The sequence below is a fragment of the Bubalus bubalis genome, chromosome 11, assembly GCF_019923935.1.
Source record: "Bubalus bubalis isolate 160015118507 breed Murrah chromosome 11, NDDB_SH_1, whole genome shotgun sequence".
NCBI lineage: Eukaryota > Metazoa > Chordata > Mammalia > Artiodactyla > Bovidae > Bubalus > Bubalus bubalis.
Genome location: NC_059167.1, coordinates 32,142,728 through 32,167,181, shown reverse-complemented (window position 1 = coordinate 32,167,181; position 24,454 = coordinate 32,142,728). Strand labels below are relative to the sequence as shown.

The 24,454-nt window shown below is 41.0% G+C and overlaps 1 protein-coding gene across 19 annotated transcripts in view; it reads left to right on the top strand.

The window, feature by feature from the left end:
* The window catches only part of LOC112587813 (potassium channel subfamily K member 16), a 377,120-nt gene that overhangs the window by 266,377 nt on the left and 86,289 nt on the right, over positions 1-24,454 (top strand). For 16 of the 19 annotated variants that reach the window (XR_006639711.1, XR_006639718.1, XR_006639715.1 and 13 more), the window contains one exon: positions 4,053-4,081. The exons of 1 other annotated variant lie outside the window; for it this stretch is intronic. The gene's annotated coding sequence lies outside the window, so the exon portion shown is untranslated. Of the gene's footprint in view, positions 1-4,052; positions 4,082-4,350; positions 4,687-24,454 lie in introns of those variants that run through there. 2 more of the 19 variants (XR_006639690.1, XR_006639692.1) reach the window with 2 other exon arrangements.

Below are 24,454 nucleotides of genomic sequence, written 5' to 3'. Positions count from 1 at the left end.
GGGCTGAGTGGGGGCTACTCTCTGGTTGCGGTGAGCGGACTTCTCATTGCGGTGCTTCTCTTGTTGTGGAGCATGGGCTTTAGGGTGCGTGGGCTTCAGTAGTTGTGGCTCCCGGGCTCTAAAGCACACGCTCAATAGTTGTGGCACACAGGCTTACTTGCTTCATGGCACGTGGGATCTTCCGAGACCAGGGATTAAATCTGTGTCTCCTGCATTGGCAGGTGGATTTTTTTTTTTTTTTTTTTTTTACCTCTGACCCACCAGGGAATTCCGCTGCTGTTGTTGAATAGCTGTAAAAAAATAAATAGGAAGTGGAAGGCAGTTTGAACTGAACTCAAATCCTGCTTCCCTCTTGGATAAGCTCCAGTACTTGTAGCCTTGCACAAACTCCAGTGCTTGCCTGAGTTTTCATTTGATTATTTTAAGCCAGTTTTTGTTTTTTGTTTTTTTTTTTGGCGGGGGGCGGGGGAGGGGGGGGATGGGGTGGGGGGATGGGGGCAACCGTTTTTCCTGATTTTGTTGAGATATAATTAAAATATAATGTGTGTAAATTTAAGGTGTACCAGTGTTGATTTGGGGAGAAGGCAATAGCACCCCACTCCAGTACTGTTGCCCGGAAAATCCCATGGATGGAGGAACCTGGTAGGCTGCAGTCCATGGGGTCGCTAAGAGTCAGACACGACTGAACAACTTCACTTTCGCTTTCCACTTTCATGCATTGGAGAAGGAAATGGCAACCCACTCCAGTGTTCTTGCCTGGAGAATCCCATGGACGGAGAAGCCTGGTAGGCTGCAGTCCATGGGGTCGCACAGAGTCGCACACGACTGAAGTGACTTAGCAGCAGCAGCAGCAGTATTGATTTGATACATTTGTATATTGCAAAATGATTACTACCTTAGCATTAGGTAATATCTCTGTCCCATAACATGATTACCATTTCTTTTTTGTAGTGAGAACATTTAAGATCTATTCTTTTAGCAATGTTCAAGTATACAATGCAATATTATTAGTTGTAATCACCATGCTATACATTAGATCCCCAGAATGTGTTAATCTTATAACTGGAAGTTTATACCCTTTGACCAGTATCTCCTCATGGAAAGAATGGTTTTAATTTTATCTAGATTACTTGCTTAAACTATGCCATGCTCAGAAAGTATGCCAAAGATTAGTTAGGTGGATTTTACTGTTAATTATTCACAAGGTTTTCTTTCCCACTAATTTGGAAACTTTTTGGTAGCAAGAAATTTTAATTTTACTCATCTGAACTCACCTGAGCACAACGGATTATGACCTTTGACCTATCCACCAAGAGCTATGAACCTCTTGGGGGTTGGATCATTCCTCCTAGAAAATTGGGGGCTCCGGTTTACACAGAAAAGTCACAAGAGTTAGGAAGAAATGGAGTATCAATGAGGATGGTGATTATATTAGTCAGATTCCTGGCAGGAAACAGTTGGCACACCTATTGTGTAATTTGAGAATTTAATAGAGGACCATTTATAAAGGCCACAGAGCAGGGAGACCACAGGGATAGTGTAACACCCTACAGGTAGAGGGTTGTTGTGACGCTCTCATGCTCAAATGGGGAAGGGCAGGAAGTGGTTCTGGAAACCAGGAGAGGAAGAGAAAGTGAGAGCATTAGAAGAGAGAGGGAAAACACGAGAGCTCTGTGGAGATCAGATGACCTTGCATAGCTCCACAGACAAGAGACTGGGAGAATAAATTTCTCTAGTAAGATTAAGTCACCCTCTGCCTTCCTGCAGTCACACAAATCACAGAATACTGTTAAAACACTGGTTCATGTCTCCCCTTCTGCTGTGGGTCCTTAAGGGCTCCTCTTTCTGTTGCACTCCATTTGGTATCCTTAGCACTTGCCATAGGGTCTGGCACAGACTTGGTGCTTAGAAAATACTTGATAAATGAACAGTTTTCCTGCTTTCAGTTATGCCCATTTGTCTCCCACATTTCCATACACCCTCCAGACTAATGGTTCAAAACACAAACTCTTTGTGATCCTCACAGTCCTGGACCTCTCCTGTGGCTTTCCAGTGAGCACAGCATGATTTCAAGCTCTCCAGCCTGTCTGCATCTCCATGTCATCTACCACTCCTCGCTGGCTCCCATCTTCCTTCCCACCCGCTGTGGAAATGCACAGAGCTCCCAGCAAGCTATGCTTTCCCATATTTTGTCACATTTGCATCTGTTCTTCCTTCTGCCTGGAATGCCTCCTCTATTTCCAACCCTCTCTAATGACTCTTGCATCCCTCCCCCTAGGCCCCTACTCTTTTCCACCAGAATAGTTGGCAAAGTCATATATTTTTTAAAAAACTTATTTTACATGGCATTTCCTCTATGATAATTTCCTCAAAAACTTTCTTTGGAATGCAACAAAGTTTGCTCATTTTTACCTCTATGAGATTCCCGACACACTGTGTTGAAATGAGGTATCGATTTATGTGTCATATTATCTTTCTTATTTCTTAGAATCTGACACATGCCATATGATTAACAATTGTGTCTTGAAGGAATATGTGAACAAATGAATGAATCCATCAAATTCTGACTCCTATGGTTCCCTGGACCATGTGGAGAACAACTGCCCCCTTCCTCTTTGGTGGTTTCTGAGTTCTGCTTGTCTGTGGCACACAGGGGTAGACCAAGTCATGTGGGGCATGGTCAATGGAATTAAGTAGGAAGTGAATGAAAGTAGAGAGCGGTGTCCTTAAAGGGGAAGGGACTGCCCCTCCTTTCTCCTTTATGTTGGCTCTGTTGTGAATATGTGGGCTGCAGTGGGAACAGCCACCTTGGAGCATGAGTTGGAAGTCACAGGCAGAGTAGAGTGGGATGACAAACCAGGGGGAGTCTGGGTCTCTGATGATTGCAGAGCTGCCATAGCAACTCTCAGTGATCTCTGAAGACTTAAATATGAGAGAAATAAAATTCTGTGTTGTTCAAAAACATAATTCTATGTTGTGACTTTGGGGTTTCTACCATTTGCAACCAAAACAAATCCTAAAGAAGGTATTTACTAAATCATTTCTACTGGACTGAGCCTGAGTCAAACATCATGAAAAAAGAAATAAGGCAAATCATATCTTACTTTTCTGTACCTACTGGTCTTGTTTCAGTTTTCTTTTATGACTTTTTAAATCAGTTTGTAGAGAGGCTAACTAACTGGCCTAAGTTTAGATAAGCAAGGACATCACTATTTGTAAACAGACTTATGTCTTATTCAGTTTCAGAATTTCATCTTACCGTGACCGCTGACTTTTAGTTGACAGTGTACTTCTGTACTTCTTCAGGCTTCCCAGGTGGCGCTAGTGGTGAAGAACCTGCCTGCCAATGCAGGAGACGTAAGAGACGAGGGTTTGATCCCAGGGTTGGGAAGATCCACTGGAGAAGGGCATGGCAACTCACTCCAGTATTCTTGCCTGAAGAATCCCATGGACAATGGGACCTGATGAGCTACAGTCCATAGGGTTGCAGAAAATTGGACATGACTGAAGCAATTTAGCACACACACACATACGTCTATACTTTAGTATCACAGAAATACTCGGTGATTGGTCTGTGCTGCCAAAAAGCATTTTATTTTGTTTGTAGCGAAGGATGCTGCCTCCGTTGTCTGGGAGAGACTGATTTATGTTTACCTATTTATCTCAGTGATATTTACCACTCCTTTAAATCCGTGCCCACATGTCCCTCTCAGCACCTCTTGATCTGGCCCTTAAGACAGATGCATCCTATGCACTGTAACCTCTTTTTCTTGCTTTTCAGTATTATTTAAAATTGTTTTGGTCTTGGTTCATGTCTTAACAGGCAGAGGATGGGCAGCAGTTCAGAAAAAGAGAATCATTATCCGCCTATCTGGCAAAGTTCAACTTACTATGTGAATTGGGATTTTTGTGTTAGAGAAAAAGCTGAGGAGGTTTTTGATTAAATGGATTTTTCAGGGAGTTTTCCATGAGGAATCAGCAGCCTGTGGTTATGTTCTGCACCTATTAAAAGATGGAGTTGTAAAACTGATGTGTATGTAATCTCTTTTCAGGTTTCCATGGCAACAGTGGCAGCAATTCAGTGAGTAGCTTTTCCATTCTTCCTTCGTGACCTTCAGGCTATAAAATCGTTTCAGTGAAGAAAAAAATTGTTCTTCCTTTAAAATATAATATATTCATTTAGATTCATTCTAATGAGACAGTTTTGAGACTAAAAATAATCCCAAGACGTGAATCCAGTAAGTGTCTCTGCTCTTAACAAGGTGTAGGACCTTGGGCAAGTCAATTACTCTCTGTAAGTCTTGAGTTCCTTATCTACAAAATATGAACAAAAATATATCTACCCTACAGGGCTGTGGGAAGACTGAAAGGATACACACGAACTATTTAGCACAAACCACGGTTTATGTTAACTCTTGGTCATTACTCTGAATGAACATTTAGCCAGCTGGGTCATGATGTTAGATTTTAAGGTTTCAGTATGAATGTCCCAACATATTCCTTTTAATATCAGCAGGATTTGAAGAGATATTTCTTTTATCATTCTAATACCAAAATTTGTGCTTTTTGGGGTTTACCTGTGTCTTTATAAAGTACATTATTTGTAAATAGCATATATTGGGATTTTCTATTCAGTAAGACAAACTCTGCCTTTAATTGGAATGTTTAGTCTATTTAAATTTAATATGATTATTGATATGATTGGTATAAATCTCTTTGGTTCTTGTTTGTCTGTTCTTTATTCTTTCTTTCTTGCCTTACTTTGGATTAATAAACGATTTCTCCATCTTGTATTATATCTCCTTTATTGGATTTTTAATTACAACTTTTGTATTCTTTCTGTTTTAGTGGTTGCTCTAGCAATTACAATATTCACCTATTCTATTTACCATCCTTAACATCTTTGTCAGAGAAGGCAATGGCACCCCACTCCAGTACTCTTGCCTGGAAAATCTCATGGACAGGGGAGCCTGGTTGGCTGCAGTCCATGGGGTCCCTAAGAGTCGGACACGACTGAGTGATTTCACTTTCACTTTTCACTTCCACGCATTGGAGAAGGAAATGGCAGCCCACTCCATTGTTCTTGCCTGGAGAATCCCAGGGATGGGGGAGCCTGGTGGGCTGCCATCTATGGGGTCACACAGAGTCGGACACGACTGAAGTGACTTAGCAGCACCAACATCTTTGTACTATTGATTTTGCATATTTAACTGTTGCATGTGTTACAATGTTGTTATTTTACTTTACATAGTCATTATCTTTTAAAAAATTTAATTTAAAAATGGCCTTTATACCTAGTCACATATTTACTGTCTTTAGTGTCTTACGTTCCTCCTATAAGGCTGGTATAATTTCTGTTCACCCGGAATAACTTCATTTGTCATTTCTTTCAGTGCGGGTTGGCTACCAGCATATGCTCTCACTTTTCATTTATCTGCAAATGTCATTTTGCCTTCCTTTCTGAAGAATATTTCCATTGGGTGAATACTCTAGCTTGAAAGATTTTTTGTTGTTGTTGCTATTGTTTGTTTTTTTGTTGTTTTTAGCATTTGAAAGTTTTATTCTTTGGACTTATCCTGTCTCTAATTTTTAATATTGTTCCTTTGTATGTAATGTGTACTTTTTCTTTGGCTGCTATGAATATAGCAGAATATCTTATTTTGTCAGAAATATTTTATCAGAATATCTTATTTTCTTTGGGCTTCAGCAGTTTATAATGAGCCTTGTTTTGGTTTTCTTTGTATTTATCTGTTTGAAGTTCACTAAACTGATTAGATCAGTTGATTGATGTTTTTCAGTGTATTTGGCATATTTTTGACCAATATTTGTTAACATATTTTTATCTGCTGTATTCACTCTGTCCTTCCGAGGCTTCAGTCAATCAGTTCAGTCGCTCAGTCGTGTCTTAACTCTTTGTGACCCCAAGGACTGTGGCATCCCAGGCTTCCCTGTCCATCAACTCCTAGAGCTTGCTCAAACTCATGACCATCAAGTTAGTGATGCTATCCAACCATTTCGTCCTCTGTCGTCCCCTTCTCCTCCCGCCTTTAATTTTCCCAGCATCAGGGTCTTTTCCAATGAGTCAGTTCTTCGCATCAGGTGGCCAAAGTATTGGAGCTTCAGCATCAGTCCTTCCAATGACTATTCAGGACTGATTTCCTGTAGGATTGACTGATTTGATCTCCTTGCAGTCCAAGAGACTCTCAAGAGTCTTTTCCAACACCAGTTCAAAAAGCATCAATTTTTTGCTGCTCAGCTTTCTTTATGGTCCAACTCTCACATCCATACATGACTACTGGAAAAACCATAGCTAGTGATTTTCAAAAAATATTTAAAATTTGGTGAAATTTAGTATATAATATTTTTCCTTTTATAGTTCATGCTTTCAGTGTCCTAAACACTCTTTGCTTGAATCAACATCAATTTTATCCCATGTTTTCTTCTAGACAGTTTGTAGATTTAGTTATTACACTTAACTTCTGTGATCCATTTCAAGTTAATTTTTGTGTATTTTTTTAAAATTTTATTTTATTTTTAAACTTTACATAATTGTATTAGTTTTGCCAAATATCAAAATGAATCTGCCACAGGTATACATGTGTTCCCCATCCTGAACCCTCCTCCCTCCTCCCTCCCCATACCATCCCTCTGGGTCATCCCAGTGCGCTAGCCCCAAGCATTCAGTATCGTGCATCGAACCTGGTATTATGTGAAATTAGCATTAAGGTTTATTTTTCCAATAGGGATATCAATTATACCAGCCAATTTTTAAAAGGACTATCTTATTGAATTATTTTGGCTCCTTGTTAAAGTCAGAATATCTTATTTTCCTCTTCATTCTTTTATATCTTCCTGCCTTTCTTTCTCCCAACCCTCACTTCTATTCATCCAATATCCATTCCACCACCAATCCATTCACTCATTTCTCTACCTAGCTATTCTCTCTCTTGCTCCAAGAAAAACTGTCTTTATCTCACAACTCTCAGCTTTCATAGACAGAAAACCCTTAACCTTATTATAATTCCATAAGCAATAGAGGAAATAGAATTTGTAGCTTTAATTTTTTAAGAATTGTATTGGAGTATAGTTGATTTACAATGTTGTGTTGGTTTCTGCTGTATAGCAGAGTGATATATCCACTTTTTTTAGATTCTTTTCACACGTACAGATCACTACAGAGTATTGAGTAGAGTTCCCAGTGCCAAGCAGTAGGTTCTTCTTAATTATCTATTTTATATATATTAATAGTAGTGTGTATGTCAATCCCAATCTCCCAATTTATCTCTCCTACCCTTTTCCCTTTGGTAACCATAAGTTTGTTTTCTACATCTATAACTCTTACTGTTTTGTAAATAATTTCACCCATCCACTTATCCATTCATCTACCTACCTATCCCCTTTCTTACTCCAAGAAAAAATTCAAGTCTTCATATTACAACATTCAGCTTTTGTAAACAGAAAACCCTTAACCCTGTTATATTTCTGTAAGCAATAGAGGAAATATAACTTGCAACTTTTAATTTCAATCACATGAAATTTACTAGAGGATTTTTCTAGGATGGTTACTTAAGCCCCAAGGCAGTATTTTGCCTTGAGCAAATTTTTAAAAAATGAAAATATTGGGCTGTGATGTAAGGAAGTCAAGGCTATTTTCATTTAGTGCAAAATAATGCCAATTGGATTTAGATTTGTGGAATGATCTAGTGTGGGAAAGTCCGTGTAAAACTCATACAGTTTTAGGATTACCTTTTAAAAAACATTCCTTCTGAAACTGCTTGAAAATTTGTGAAAATCTTCTTGACAATTTGAAGAGCCATTGTTGAAAAAAAATTGCTATATTTCACTAGCATTCAGGTTTTTTATGGTTCCTTACTGCCCTTAATTATAGTATAAGACAGTATCAACTTTAAATATCAAAAGGGGGAGGAGGAAAGAAGCCATCTGGAGTTTGTTTCTGTTACAAGCAAGATTTCTAGTTGTACTTTTGCTAAATCTTTACTGCTCATTCAAAGGTTTTCTGTTTGTAAGATTGTTGTTGTTCAGTCATTCAGTCATGTCTGACTCCTTGCGTCCCATGGACTGCAGCACACCAGGTTTGTAAGATAATTGTACTATAATATTGAGTATGACCTTTTCTTTACAGAGGGATTTATAGTTTGAAAAACACATTCATACCCATTATCTTGTTTGATCCTCATACCATTCATTCATTCATTCAACAAATATTTATTGAGTATCTATACTGTGTTGGGCATCAAAGACACAATGGTGAAAGAGATGGTTTTAAATTTTATCTATTTGCTGATGTTGCCCAAATTTATATCTCCAGCCTCTATATCTTCCCTTGAACTTCTGAGTCAGTATATCTAACTTATTCAACATTTCCACTTGAATTTCTAACAGGTATCTCAAAGTTTATTAGTATGTTTAAAAGCAAACTCCTCATCCTGCCTTGCTCTTTCTCTTGTTAACCTTATCTTCAAGTAAGCTCCTCATCTCTATTCTAGTTTTTCAGGTCAAACCTGAGAAACATTCTTGATTTCTCTCTCTTCTCCTCCATCCCCACCCACATTTAATCTGTCAGGAAATCCTGTGGCCTCTACCTTAAAATATATATCTGGAACTGAAGCCGTTCTCACTACCACCATTGGTACTATCCTTTCAAAGCACCTTTATTTCTTCTCTGGATCATTGTTTTAACCTCTACAGGTCACATTGCTTCCAGTCAATTCAAAAATTCAATTCAAAGCAAAAATTCAATCTGTTCTCCATGCAGCTGCATAGTGAGACTCAAAAACCAAAAAGTCACTCCTTTACCCCAAACCAGCCCATGTTTCCATCTCACTTAAAATCAAACGTCTTTAGCATGAACTACATGTTCTTCCAGGAGCTGGGCTTCCTTTACATCTTCTCCCTCCGGGCCCCTCACTTATTGTTCCAGGCACACAGCCCTTGTTATTCTTGGAACCAAGGGGAGCGGGTGCTTTCCTCTAAGAACTCCCACTTTCTGGAATACACCACATATCTGCAGGTCTTGCTCACTTACTTCTTCCAGGTCTCCTTTAAAATGTGATCTACTCAGAGAGACCCTCCCTGATGACCCTATATAAGTTACACCGAACTATACATTTCATTCTTTTACCCTGCTTTGCCTCTTGTGCTCAGTCACTCAGTCATGTCCAACTCTCTGCGAACTGATGGACTATAGCCCACCAGGCTCCTCTGTCTATGGAATTTTCCGGGTAAGAATACTGAAGCAGGTTGCCATTTCCTCCTTCAGGGGAATCTTCCTGACCCAGGGATGGAACCCATGTCTCCTGTGTCTCCTGCATTGGCAGGCAGATTCTTACCACTGAGCCACCTGGGAAGCCCTTACCTTTCTTTCAGTTCAGTTCAGTTCAGTTGCTCAGTCATGTCCGACTCTTTGCGACCTTTTTTTATCCTTCTTCAAAGCCTCTGTTACCACTGGATGCATTATATATTCTTTGCTTATTTGTCAAGACTCTGACTGTTCTATCAGAAAATAGGCTTTTAAATTCCGTACTTAACTGATGCATCCCCATCGCCATGAATGGTGTCTGGCAACCAGAAGCCACTTAGCAATACTTGTTGAATGAATCATCAAAGACAAATGTCCTTACTCTCAGAGTGCTTATATTCTAATTGAAGGAGACACTCAACAAATAAAAAAGCAGAATTTGGGGAAGGAATTGAAACTAGGTAATATAATAGAAAGTGGTTATGTGATTGGAGGGAGACACTTTGGATAGGATAGCTCCCTGTGAGGGGTTAACATTTATACCAGGGGTGTGATAACAATAAGAAATCAGCCTTGAAGCAGGATTGTTGTTTTTTCACTATATAAATCAGGAAACCAATACTGAGAGAGACTGTGTGCCTTTTTGCATCTGTTGAATAGTAGAGTGAATTCATAATCCCAGACTTAGACTGTAATTGGTTGTCCTTCTTAGTAAATTTCAAAGCCTTTCACAAGTAAAATGGTTAAAATGCGATACTAAAAAAGTAAAACAAACAAACACAACAAACACACAGTCCACCTCTCTGCTAGGACAAGAATCCCCACTCAGGCTAGGCAGATTGATAGCTGGTCACATAGAAAGCATACCTTTTTTTTCTCTTTTATTTTATAGTCAACCTTTGCATTTAAGGCTAGTGAGCATGCAGCTCAGCTCTGAAAAAAGGGGGGAAAGTCCCTGATTGTTCTGAGATAGCTACTTCTCAAAAGTCATTTTTCTTAATTCCACGAACTAGTCCCAGAGGAGTGCCTCCCCTGGCTGTACAGTACTGAGCCTGTCTTCATGTTTCTGGAAGACTCCAGGATTTTTTTTTTAATGGTGAAGTCATGCTGGGTGTTTTCAAGTCTTCAGAGCTCTCTCAGGCTTTTTCTCAAAGCACAGAGACCCAGTACAAGGCCGAATCCGCTTGGTTTAGTTCCTGCTTCCTGCAGCAGATGGTGATCCTGCCTTTGAGACACTGAGGCTCCCTTTTGCTTTGCTAATAGCCCTTGAGCCTTTGGGAAAGCTTGATTGATAACATCTTTGGAAAAAAGTAAAAGAAAAACCTACTGAGATGACCCTTCTGGCAATAGCTTGAGCCCTACCTTGGAATATACCCAATAGCTCAAAACTTTGAAGAGCAGAAGCAAAAATTCAAACATTTGCTAACTCCAGCGCTTAGTAATTCACCACCTCACTATCACATGTTTTCTTTCTCTAGCTTTCGTTTTTATATACATAGCTTAACTAATTTCTAGGCTTGTTTCCAATGATGTGATGTAAAAGGGGAGTTGGGAGGGAATAAGGAAAAGAATGCACAATTCCTCAAGTGAGAAATGAACTTCAGCATGAACACAGGAAAATGAATGCTCTTTTGCCTTTTTTAAAAAAAATTCTATATTTCTGTTGTTGTTTAAAAAATAAGAAAGATTAACTGTTAGTTGATGCTAATAAGGCTAGTTTAGGTGTTACTGAAGAAGAAAAGAGAGGAATAGGGGCTCTGCCAGTGAGGAACAGAAATTGACATGTTAGAGGAGAGGAACAGGAAATGGGTAAGGAGAACAATCAGCTGATAATGTCCCCATGCACAAAAGAAAGAAGGGGAGTGGTGGGAGCACACTTAGCATCTCAAAGTCTGATGCTGGTAGGAAAGGAAAGTGTATCAGAGGAGAGGAACTCACACAGATTTGAGATGTAGAGAGGTGTGTGTGCGTGTGTGTGTGTTTATAGGGGAGGGACGCCATATGAAACTGCAAAGCAATATGTGAAACTTGAATTGGTTTTTCTGATGGGGGTGGGAGACTGCAGGTGGGTCTTTTGGCATACTGGAAATAATGGTGCAATGTATGCTTGATGGAAATAATTTAGTGAAAGCACATGATTGCTACATGCAATTAGAACTTGGAATAAAACATGATTGCTGTTTTCATGTTTGCATATGAAGGATTATATTATAATTAAATGGAATAATAACAAGAAGTATGTGGAAATTATCTTCCTGGCTTGTGTGAAAGAAATAAGGACAAGTGGACCTGAAGCAGTGGGGGAAGCCCTCTCTATAGGCTGTTTGTTCCAGAAAATGCTAGTTCCTAATAGGAAGCTAAAGCTATTAGCGAGTTAGCTCCTCAAGTAAGGGAACTGCCAGGATCCTGGCTTAGAATCATCAAAGGACTGAGCTTTTATAGTTTAGGGAGAAGCGTGAGCTCCTATGATTAGGTTGAGATAATTTTTAGAAGAGGATTATCCTGTCAGTACCAGACTGCGCCTCATCTAAAGCAGGTTTCCCTGTGAAAGCTCTGGTCCTGGTGGCATATAGACGTGATCAGGGAAACACTGTTCACTTATATCCCTACCAGCTAATGAACCGGACTTTTCTTGTCTTGCTATATTTATTTTATTTTATTTTTCCTGAAGCTAAGGAATAATTGGTTGACTATTCCTCATTAGTAGTTAACTATTTATTATTCGCCTAAGTAACTTGGTTCTTATGACACAAGAATGAGAATTTGACACCCACAGTAGGTAGTTTATAGTTAATATTTGGTACATGATGTTATTATTAAACCAGATAAGTGATTAAGGAAAAAGAACATGATTTGGGGAACAGATATGTTGAGTTAGAGGTGCCAATCAGTTCAGTTCAGTCGCTCAGTCGTGTCCGACTCTTTGCGACCCCATGAATCGCAGCATGCCAGGCCTCCCTGTCCATCACCAACACCCGGAGTTCACTCAGACTCACGTCCATCGAGTCAGTGATGCCATCCAGCCATCTCATCCTCTGTCGTCCCCTTCTCCTCCTGCCCCCAATCCCTCCCAGCATCAGAGTCTTTTCCAATGAGTCAACTCTTCGCATGAGGTAGCCAAAGTGTTTGAGTTTCAGCTTTAGCATAGTCCTTCCAAAGAACACCCAGGACTGATCTCCTTTAGAATGGACTGGTTGGATCTCCTTGCAGTCCAAGGGACTCTCAAGAGTCTTCTCCAACACCACAGTTCAAAAGCATCAATTCTTCGATGCTCGGCTTTCTTCACAGTCCAACTCTCACATCCATACATGACCGCTGGAAAAACCATAGCCTTGACTAGACAGGCCTTTGTTGCAAGAGGGCATCGGAGGGCAGACACACTGAAACCATAATCACAGAAAACTAGCCAATCTAATCACACTAGGACCACAGCCTTGTCTAACTCAATGAAACTAAGCCATGCCCGTGGGACTACCCAAGATGGGCGGGTCATGGTGGAGAGGTCTGACAGAATGTGGTCCACTGGAGAAGGGAATGGCAAACCACTTCAGTATTCTTGCCTTGAGAACCCCATGAACAGTAAAACTCAGCAGTGGCCACAGGACTGGAAAAGGTCAGTTTTCATTCCAATCCCAAAGAGGTGCCAATGGAAACATCCAAATTGCGGTGTCCAGGAGACAGTGGTATGCACATCTCTAGAGTTCAAGGCATAGGAATGGATTCGGATAGGCATTTAGAAATCATCAGCATATGTGGGTGTTGAAACCAGCCAAAGGAGTGAATGAAATAACCTAGGATGAATGGAAGAGTGAGAAGGTGGTCAAGGATGAGTCATTGGGATATACCAGTTTTTAGGGTGAGTGGAGGTACATGATCTTAAAAAAGAGAAAGAGAAGAAGGCAGAGATATAGTAGAAAAAGCAGGAGAGGCTAGTGTCAGAAAAGCTAAGAGAGCAGTTTCAAGAAGTTAAGAGAGAGTGACAGTACTGCAGAGAAATCAACACAATAAGACTGAGAAGAAAAGACCGACATTCGAATGGATGAGATTTCAGAATGATAAATGAGATCAAAGAGCCAGATCTCATAGGTTAGTATCTAATTTCTTAAAATGACTCAAGCCAGCATAAGTCTTCCCAACAAAATTAAGTTGGACCAGTCTATATATTTACTTTTCTCTCAACATCTCTTGTTTATTTTTCTAGCTCCTTCTTTTTGGCTACTCTTGCAGTTTTTCTGTTTGGAACCCCTGGTCCTTCATCTCAGCTTTCCCTGGGAGTAACTTACAATTGTCTAGTAAAGAACTTCCAAGTAAGGACCTCTCTGGACCACCCTGCTTTCTGCCTCTTTGGGCAGAGGAGAAAATGACCCTTCGACTAACAGGTGGTTGGGCAGCTTGTTTAGTGGGGCTGGAGGAGCCAGTCAGGACTAATGAATGGTGTGATAAGAGCAGGTGTCCAAGAAAATACACTCTCGTAGCCCTCACTTCCTGAAAGGTGAAGGGATACTCGCAGGACAGGAAGGGACACATGTGCCCAAGCTGCTGCCACCGTGTGATGCTGGCCTGGTCAAGGAGGCTCACCAATCTCCTTGTCCTCCTTGTGGGTTTGGAGTGGAGGAGTGGATTCTGAGAAGTGGATTCAAAAACAGCAGATGGGACATGGTTATAAAATAACATATTAAGAATTACTTCAGAATTTATCCATCTGCTCTAACTTTATTCCCAGCCTAGGCGTCTCCTCTCCTTGAAAGGAGGATGCTTGTTCCAGGAATGCCGTTATGACTCTGAATGCCTGTGGGGCTCTTCATCCCCTTCAAGACCCCCTTCATCTCCTTTTGTATGAGTTTTCTACTGCTGCCAAATAAATGACCACAATTTCAGTGACCTAAAAGCAACACCCATCTGTTACTCACAGTTTTGAGGTTCTGTGGGTTGGCTAAGTTCTTAGCTGGAGGCTGTGGGAGAAGAATCCACTCCTAAGCCATGTGGACTGTCGGGGAATCCAGCCCCAGCCCTGGCTGCCAGCTGGGGCTACTCTCATATTCTAGAGGCTGCACCCATTCCTCATCACGTGGCCCTTCCATTTCCACACGAGTGATGGTGTGTCCAGTTCTTATGCTGGCAACCTAATTTCCTCATCTGCCACCAGCAGAGAAAATTCTCTGTCTTTAAAGGCATCATGTAATTAGACCTAGTTCACCAAGTGATCTCCGTTTTAAGGCCAAACAATTAGCAACCCTAATTACATCTGCAAAAGCCCTTTTGCCATGCAGTGTGACATAATCACAGGAGTGATATCCCATCACATTCACAGGGGAGGGAATCACACAAAGGTGAGAATCTTTAGGGGCCATTCTTATAATTCTGCCTACCACATTTACACTGTCTTCCATCCTTTTAAATGCCACCGGTAGTGCCAAAGTCTGAGTGGATCCACTCTTTTGGACATAGTCAAAAGTCATGTGGTGAATAAGATGAGGCATCAAGCTTTTATTTTTAAAATGGATTTGAATACAAAGTAATATGAGTGTTTTGCTTGCATGACCCATAAAGAAGACCTGAAAGTAATTTCAACATGGAAGTTTTCTTATTTCACATTTGATTATGCTACTGAAAAGAAAATGCTTTTCATGGGAACTTATATGTTAAAAAAAAAAAGAAACATTTGAATGGAAGCACAAGTGCATACATATATGAAGCCCAGTTCTCCAGTTTTAGATAGACTAGTCTCTGGAGTCCAACATTTATTCACCAGCAATGGAATTTGTGTCTTAATTTCCCTTTCCCTCCCCACCTGCAAGAGACACTGGGCCAGAGGAGTGAAATTCCTGTCTAGCTCAGCAGTTCTAAAGAGGAGCAAACCCTCCTGGGCACTGTTTGGAGAGATAGTCAGAGTCAGGCTTTTGCATTTCGGTGGAGTTTGGACAGACCATACATCTACTGCAGGTGGGTGGTCTAAATAATAGGCAGACAGTTTAACTCCTTGGGGTCTTGGGTCCTGGAAGACGCATAACATTTCAAAATCAACTTGGTTCTGGAAGCAAAAAAAATCAGAATCAAAAGTGATTTTGTTAAAACAAGGAGAAACAGCTGAAGCTGAGGTCCCAGAGAGAGATGTTTTTCCTCAGACTTCCTTTATTTGATTTTCTTCAGCCAAAATTAAAAAAAAAGTATTTAAATAAATAAATAACAAAGCCTACGTGTTGTAACTAGTATGTAAGAAACTGTCTTCCTGAGGCTCTTCCCTCCCTGCTCTCAGCTTTGTAACCTCTGTAGTGAGAAGGAGGAGGGGCAGAGGAGGAAAAGAAAGGAAAGCGTCCACAGACCAAACCCATAGGATAATGTAACAAAGACCAAATTAGGGGGGAAAAAAATCAGTGGACTTCAGGTTTAGTAGCACATAATGCGGAGAAGGCAATGGCACCCCACTCCAGTACTCTTGCCTGGAAAATCCCATTGATGGAGGAGCCTGGTGGGCTGCAGTCCATGGGGTCGCTAAGAGTCGGACACGACTGAGCGACTTCACTTTCCTGCACTGGAGAAGGAAATGGCAACCCACTCCAGTGTTCTTGCCTGGAGAGTCCCAGGGATGGGGGAGCCTGGTGGGCTGCTGTCTATGGGGTCACACAGAGTCGGACACGACTAAAGCGACTTAGCAGCAGCAGCAGCAGCAGCACGTAATGATGTCAAATTCTATGATGATGTTAGGCAGGTAGAATAGGGAAAAGGAGTCCAAAATGGCGGTGCTAAAAGACAAAGAAGGGATAAGCCCAGGAAAACAGAACAAAGGAAGGTCCGAGGACCGGAGTGAGGACCTCAGGTAAAAACTCCTGGCTGGACAAAAACAAAACAAAACAAAAAAAACATATAAAAAGAGGAGCCAAAGCTCGCTCGCTCGCTCTCTCTTTCTCTCTCTCTCTCCTGCGCACTGGAGTGCTCTTCTCCTCGCGTCTTTGGATCGATGTGCCCTTACGCCTCAAAGATGGATTTTCCTGCTATCTTCTGAATAAAATAGAGCTGTAACATTGAACTGTAACACTGATTTTTCTGAGCTATAACATGGTCCTTTCGAGACCTGAGAGCTATAACATGGTCTATCCAAGACCTGAGAGCTGTGACATGCCGAGGGGGCTTTAATGTCCATCAGTCCAAATCTTTGTTGTGACGAGACAAAGAACCAAGGAGCATACACTCATGTGACAATAAAAAGTAAGAAGCAAGACATATCTGTCAGAGACGAAACCCACCTTAAAGAATGAGGTGATATAACCCCTATATTAAGGACAGAATGTCTTAAATTGGCAAGGGTGGGACTTAAAAGATGTGCGTTACGTAGCAGAAAGGAAGATATAATGTCTGATTAAGAAGATGAATGTGCCTTCAAGAGACTGGCTGGGTATAATATGGAAATGTTCTTTAATTTCCAATCCAGGAATCAAGCTCTAATCTCCTACATTGCAGGCAGATTCTTTACTATCTGAGCCACCAGGTAAGCCCTTAAAAATGTATAAATTTGTTGTGTCTGACTCTTTGCAACCCCATGGACTGCAGTCTGCCAGGCTCCTCTGTCCATGGGATTTCCCAAGCAAGAATATCAGGGTAGGTTGCCATGCTCTCCTCCAGGAGACCTTCTAAACCCAGGGATGGAACCCACGTCTCCTGCGTTGTAGACAGATTCTTTACCTGCTGAGGTAAAGAAATAGGGTGGAAGCCCTATACATTGTGTGTGTGTGTGTGTGTGTGTGTGTGTGTGTGTGTGTGTGTATGGGCTTCCTTGGTGACTCAGTGGTAAAGAATCCACCTTCAATGCAGGAGACACAGGTTTGATCCTTGGTTGGGAAGATCCCCTGGAGAAGGAAATGGCAACCCACTCCAGTATTCTTGCCTGGGAAATCCCATGGACAGAAGAGCCTGGAGAGCTACAGTCCATGGAGTCAAAAGAGTCAGACACGACTTAGTGACTAAACTACCACATATATGTATATATATTTATTTTTTTAGATTGTTCATTATTTGCATCTGACTGAGTGAAATTCCCTCTCCACCATCACGCACCTTATGTAAACTGATACTTTCTATTTTAATTCCATCAATGAGCTGGCCCCAAAATATCTTGTCCAAACCTTCATGGAAACATATTAAATAAAACATTTTATAAAAATTAATTAAACGTTAAACTTACTAAACTCTTTCTCTCACCAATTCTTTTTTTTCCTGTCCCAGAATAAAAACTTCCAAATTTAAGACATCATCTTCTTAGTAACAGAACTTCAAGCAACTCAGTGGGAGGAAAATCTGATCTTCGGTGTCTTTGAAACATGAGAGTTAGAACTTAGTTTACCATTTATTTAAAAATTACTTTCAAAATCTTCATGACCTGAAGATTTAGCTATCAATAAGAAGTGAGTAATGAAAATAACTTAGTACGATGTGAAGACTGAAAATGTAGGTTTCCAAGCCAGACCCACTTACAAAGCCTGGCCCTGCCTCTTAATAGCTACATGTCCTGGGGCAATTATTAATACTTAACCATTTTGAGCCTGTTTCCTCACCTATAAATTGGGTATAATAATAATAATAAATATGGTGATATATAAAACTAGAGCACAGATTCATGTTAATGTTTGGCAGCAACAAACACAGTTCTGTAAAGCAATTATCCTTCAATCAAAAAATAAATAAATTAAAAACAAAACAAAAAAACTAGAATACAATAAATGCTCAAATATTAGCTACTAATATTATTTTCCTTACTTTGAAGACTTTAAAAACAATTCTTTAAAGGTTGGGTTTTTAAATTTTGGTGATTTATCAAAAAGAAAAAAAGAATCCCATAAGAACTGGATCATTAAACTTTAGTAGATGAAACCTCTTTTGCATGACCCCATTAGCCTCAACCCTGAACTTGAACCTTTGCCTCAAGGGTCTGGAAAGAATTTCATCCTCTATTGCTCTTCCAAATATCCCTCTCACTCACTTCCTTTCTAATACACCACCCACCAGTTCGTCAACATAGCATTGACAGCCATCTCTGTTTGTCTTGGCTGAATGATTTTCCTGAGTGCTATTAAAGGCATTAGCCTTCACCTGTCCTTACTGGGTTGTTTGGTTTATAATGGCCTGGAATGCTCTTACACTTATCCTTTTGGAAGAGGTTAACTTAGCACCCAGGCGTTGCCCATAAATGATTCTGTTAGTTACAATGTCTTGCCATGATATACAACCCTAGCAAACAGGAAATGACAAAATGGTACTAAATGCCTTTTTCTATGAGAGTGAAAATTCACTGCCCCATTTCAGAAAGGTGAAAGAAAAAGGACAACATTTTTGTATATGTTTTTACAGGAATATGTGCATGCCGTCACTCAGTTGTGTCTGACTTTTTGAGACCCCGGGAGCTGCAGCCGGCCAGGCTCCTCTGTCCATGGAATTTTCCAGGCAAGAATACTGGAGTGGCTTGCCATGCCCTCCTCCAGAGGATCATCCCAACCCAGGGATCAAACCTGTGTCTCTTGCGTCTCCTGCATTGGCAGGCAGATTCTTTACCACTGAGCCACCTGGGAAGCACCTTTACATGTTTGTGTAGGTTATTTCATGGAATACTAAGAAAGTGGAGTAGAGTTTTTTGGTGGCATGTTTGTTTTTATAGAAAAGCGTTTTGTTGGACACTCTCAAACAGGAATTGGCAAACTATGATCCATGGGCCAAAATGGCCCTCTTCCTGTTCTGTTAAAAAAAAAAAGTGATATCAACCGCAGTCAGGCTGGTTTGTTTACAGACTATCTGTAACTCCTTTTGTTATACAACAACTGAATTGAGTAGTTGAAACAGAGACCATGTGGTCCACAAAGCCTAAGATATTTGCTCTCTAGCCCCTTATAGAAGAAGTATGCCAACCTTGTGCATTTAAAACAGAATAACACTTCCACAAATCCTCTGTTGGTTTGCCTGGTATGTTTTGCACATCTGGTGTGGATAGAGCAGCCATACTGCAGTTTCTTGCAACAGCCTGTCTATTGTTATTTCCCTATTGTCCCCAGATATACACATGAGAAAATTTTAGACTTATTTGATAGTATGTTTTGTACTTTGGTTTAAAAAATTACAGCCCCCACCCCAATGGTATAAATGCCAGGTTTCCCAAGAGGCATGGAAAAGCAGAAATTAGCAGAGGCTACAATGATCACTGTGTTGAATCACTGTGATCATTATTTGTCCTGAGGCTTCCTAGGTATTTTGAAAATGTCTGCTTATTGGAGTTTAGCTTTTCATGTTAGAACATAGGTGAGGATTTTCATTTTCTTCAGCCAAAGAGAAAGCAAGGGAATTTATATCCGAGAATGGTTCTCCAGTCTTCCTCCTCCCCCATGCCTAAGGCTATAAAAACATGTTTACAAGAAGTATTTTTCTGGCAAACAAGATTCTTGACATGAATAGGACCTAAAAATGTTATTATCTTCTACAAGATAACTTGATAAGAGGGCACTTGAAGAGAGTGCTTTATATTTGTTCCCTAGCATTTTTCAGTGCTTGTGGGATTTATGGTGCTAGGTAAAGGAAAGTCTGTTGAACTAAACCAGATAGCCTAAGGACAGAAACAGAGATAAAAGAAAGAAGGATATTGCTGTGAAAGGAAAGATAAACTCTCCAAAAAGTCTGTATTGTTCCAGTGCATCCAATAAATGAAAACATACAATTTAAATAGAACATTAAAAACATGTTACAGAAAAACAAATCTTGAAAAGGCAAAAGCAACCTGAAGATGTGTGAAGGTGAGGTATGGCTTGGATATTATTCTTTAAAGGCACAGCTAAGTATAACGTTATTTCAGGTTGCTCCCAAACTAAAATGCCTGCCTCACTAACAAAGTAATTATTTTTTTCACTTAAGTGCCCCACCTACTCTGTGGAATTCCTTTTGCTGCCATCAGGAGAACAAGCTGGAACTACTTGGAGAACTTGTAGGCTATAAAATTAGAAAGTTCTAAAACTTTGAAAAAAAAATAACAGCTTGATTAAGGGAGTTGGTTTGGGTGTGTAATTTTAGGTTATGATCCTTATCCCATCCCAAAAAACATGGAATGCTGGGCCTAGGTTTAGGGAAGTGGTGCAGTCCAATTCTAAGATAAGAATGTAAAAAATGCTGTTCTTTGAAGGAAGGGAACCAAAACCCAGGTACATCCTCCAACTGGATAAATAAGGAGGAAGAGTGTAGACCCAGGACCTTTCAGAGGTAAAAATGCAGACCAGCAGTGAGCAGAGGTGTGAAGTGGCAGGTGGAGTTTGGTAGAATATTTGGGGGTGGATGAGAGTGGGGAAAAGTACATAGATGGACACTTCTGCTAACAAGTCTGTAGCCACACCCAGGAGAATCCCACACCTGCTTGTGTTGTACCAAGGTCTAGTCGACCGTCAGAAACCACCACCACTTATGAATTTTAAAAGAAACCAAAAAACCAAAATCCAAACCAAACAAACAGAAAATCTTATTGTGAAGAATTGGCTAAATATTGAAGAACTGAAAAGGTAAAAATAGAACACAAATTATCAGAAAGCTGGCAACTGATGAAAATAGCGACTGTTTCTGAGTCTGGAGAAACTGAAGAAGGGCCCCCATTGGGCTGGAAGCTCAGATCTCAGAGGAGGGAGCTGTGTCAGTCTGCTCAGGCTGTTATGAAAAATTATCCATGACTTGGACACAGTGTTCTGGAGACAGGAGTTCAAGATCAAGGGGACAGCATGGTCAGTTTCTGACAAGAGCTCTCTTTCTGGCTTGCAGTTAGCCACCTTCTTGCTGTGTGCTCACATGGCTTTTCCTGAGTGGGCACAAGTGCAGAGAGAAAGAGACTCAAATTAGGGTCCCACCTTTATGACTGTGCTTCCTTTGTGGCTCAGCTGGTAAAGAATCCGCCTGCAATGTGGGAGACTTGGGTTCAATCCCTGGGTTGGAAAGATCCCCTGGAGAAGGGAAAGGCTATCCACTCTAGTATTCTGGCCTGGAAAATTCCATGGATGAGTCCATGGGGTCGCAAAGAGTGGGAAACAACTGAGCAACTTTACTTTATGACTGCATTTAACTTTTGTTGTTGTTGTTCAATCACTAAGTCATGTCTCACTCTGCAACCCGATGGATGGCAGCAGGCCAGGTTTCCCTGTCCTTCACTATCTCCTGCAGTTTGCTCAAACTCATGTCCATCGAGTCAGTGATGCCATCCAAACATCTCATCCTCTGTCATCCCCTTCTCCTCCTGCCTTCAATTTTTCCCAGCATCAGGGTCTTTTCCAATGAGTCAGTTCTTCACATCAGGTGGCCAAAGTATTGGAGCTTCAGCATCAGTCCTTCCAATTAATAGTCAGGGTTGATTTCCTTTTGGATTGACTGGTTTTATCTCCTTGCTGTCCAAAGGACTCTCAAGAGTCTTCTCCAACACCACAGTTCAAAAGCGTCAATTCTTTGGTGCTCAGCCTTCTTTATGGTCCAACTCTCACATCCGTACATGACTACTGGAAAAACCATAGCATTGACTTTATGGACCTTTGTCAGTAAAGTGATGTCTCTGCTTTTTAATATGCTGTCTAGTTTCATCATAATGATTCTTCCAAGGAGCAAGTGTCTTTTAATTTCATGGCTGCGGTCACAGTCCACAATGATTTTGGAGCCCAAGAAAATAAAATCTGTTACTGTTTACATTTTTTTCCCCATCCATTTGCTATGAAGTGATGGATCCGGATGCCATGATCTTAGTTTTTGGAATGTTGAGTTTTAAGCTGGCTTTTTTTCACTCTCCTCTTTCACCCTCATCAAGAGGCTCTTTAGTTCCTCTTCACTTTCTGCTATTAGAGTGGTATCATCTGCGTTCTGAGGTTGCTTATATTTCTCCTGGCAATCTTGATTTCAGCTTGTGATTCATCCATTTCTAACCCTGAGCCAAGATCAGTTACACTGAAAATTTGGGTGCCTTCTGGAAATTGTTACTAATTCTTACAGCAAACCTATGAGGAAAGATATTGTTATCCCTGTTTTGCATATAAGGAAACTGATGCCTAGAAAAGCTACGCATGTAGTTGAGGATCTACTGTGAGTAGGCTATGCTAGGGATTGAAAACACTCTTCCCTGTACTACTCTGGCACCAACTAGACTGTCATAACTCAATTATAGATTACCTACACTTAGTGAGCTACTATGGGAAGCTAGCCACTGTTTATAGCACCACTTATATGATAGAATAAATTTCAAATGACCAGTTGGGGACTGCCCATATTAATAGTGATAAAAATGTCACCCAAATATTTTCAGTAGAATTTACACTTGTTGACTAAGCAATACAGCATGTTCATCTAAAAGTTTGATGTCTAGATTAAGCAGAGACCTCTCCATTGCAAATATAACTGCTTTAAAAAAAAAAAATGGTTGTTGCCACAGCTCAGATATAACTGAATTTCTCTGTAACCCACGGGGTCAATGCACAGTAGCCTCCTGTGGGTCTCACTTTTGCTTCCACTTCTTGAGGCTTCTAACTAGATCAGAATTTTGAGGTCTCCACCTTTGGGACCTTGCCTATGGCCTTGGCAACTCCTTGGAAGGACTGCAGGCCCTCAACCTGCAGGCACCTTCTACATCCCCTCTTGGCTCATGAGAAAACCTTGACTCTTATCTGTGCCTTGTTCTGGCTTTGCAGATTCAGAGGGAAGGTGTCTACTGGACCAGGCTCTCTCTGCCTAAGTACTCAGACCCTCCAGGTGCACTCAGCAGTCACTCTCCTGAATTAGTGTGCGATGCATTGTGAGTTAGTGCCTTTAGCACTCAGGATGGGAAGTAGGAGCCAAGCCCTTTAGCAGAGGATTTTCCAACCTGACGTCCTGGCCCCACACCCAGCAGGGCTTTCCACCCTGGTTGAGGGGTGGGGGTGGAGATGCAGATGAAGAGCAGGCAGGAAAGCTTCCCACCAGCATCTAGATGCTCCTGATTTCTCCCTCCAGCTCCCCTGCTGCCCAGGAAGGGAACTTATCTCTCTCCTGTGGGGTGAGAAATTGTAGTTATCCCCTATCCTGCATGATTTCCTCCACAGCTCTGTGCTCTCTTCTAGGCTCTGGCTCACTCTTCCACTCAGCCCTTTGGAAATAAAAACCAAACCCCCTCTCTCTTATACTCTTAGGTTTCACAAATAAAAAATGTTTGGTTTTATGCCTGCCATGACTTTTAAAAAAAACCAGTACGTCAGTGGAAGTCTTTGTCTCTGTTTCTGCCCTCCTCATGTAGCCGTGAATGCCTTGGATCCAGGCCTTGGAGAGCTGAGAGGCAACACGGGTCCTTTTCAGAAAGGAAAACCTCTGCTTAAAATCTCCATATATTATCCCATTACATTAGAAAACAGAAACCAGCTTAAGCTAGGTTGAAGACTAAAGAAAGGAGCTGATTGGTAGAAACCCCACTTGGTTCTCTTTGTGCCTGGCTGGTCTCCCTTCTCCACTCTTGCTGGTTCTTCCTATCTCCCTGGATATAATCATTAGACAGCCCCAGAGCTCTTCTCTTTTCTATCTATGCTCCCTAGAGGATTTCTCTGAGACTCACAATCGTTCAAGTCCAACTATACACAAACCACTCCTAAATTCATGTCTCTGACTGCAGCTCCATGTTTATACAGCCAACTATCTACTTGGTGTTATTTTTAAGGCTGTCTGAAAACACTATCCAGCTTAGCACATCCAAAACCAAATGCCGGATTCTCTAAAACTCCCCCTTTCCCCCCATTTCTGTTGCCTATCCCTCCAGTTATCAGACAGGTGACTCCTGACTTATCCCTGTAGAGTTTGTTCACACTATATCCAGGGTGAGCATTCTAAAATGTGATTCCTTTCCCTTAACTACTTGGATCAAAGCTCTTCGTTTCCTGTCTTGCTCAAAGTAAAAGCCAAGGTCCCTGTCATTATATTCGAGTTTCCTAAGGTCTGACCTTAGCCGCTGCTGTGACCTCTCCTCTGGCCCTTCTCTCCCTCACGTCTCTGCTTGAGAAACACAAATCCTGTTTCTCTCTCCTCCTTAGAGCCTGTGCATTTGCTGTCCCCTCTGGTGCCTCAGATGGTAAAGAATCTGCCTGCAATGCAAGAGACTTGGGTTTGACCCCTGGTTTGGAAAGATCCTCTGGAGGAGGAAATGGCAACCCACTATTGTATCCTTGCCTGGAGAATTTCATGAGC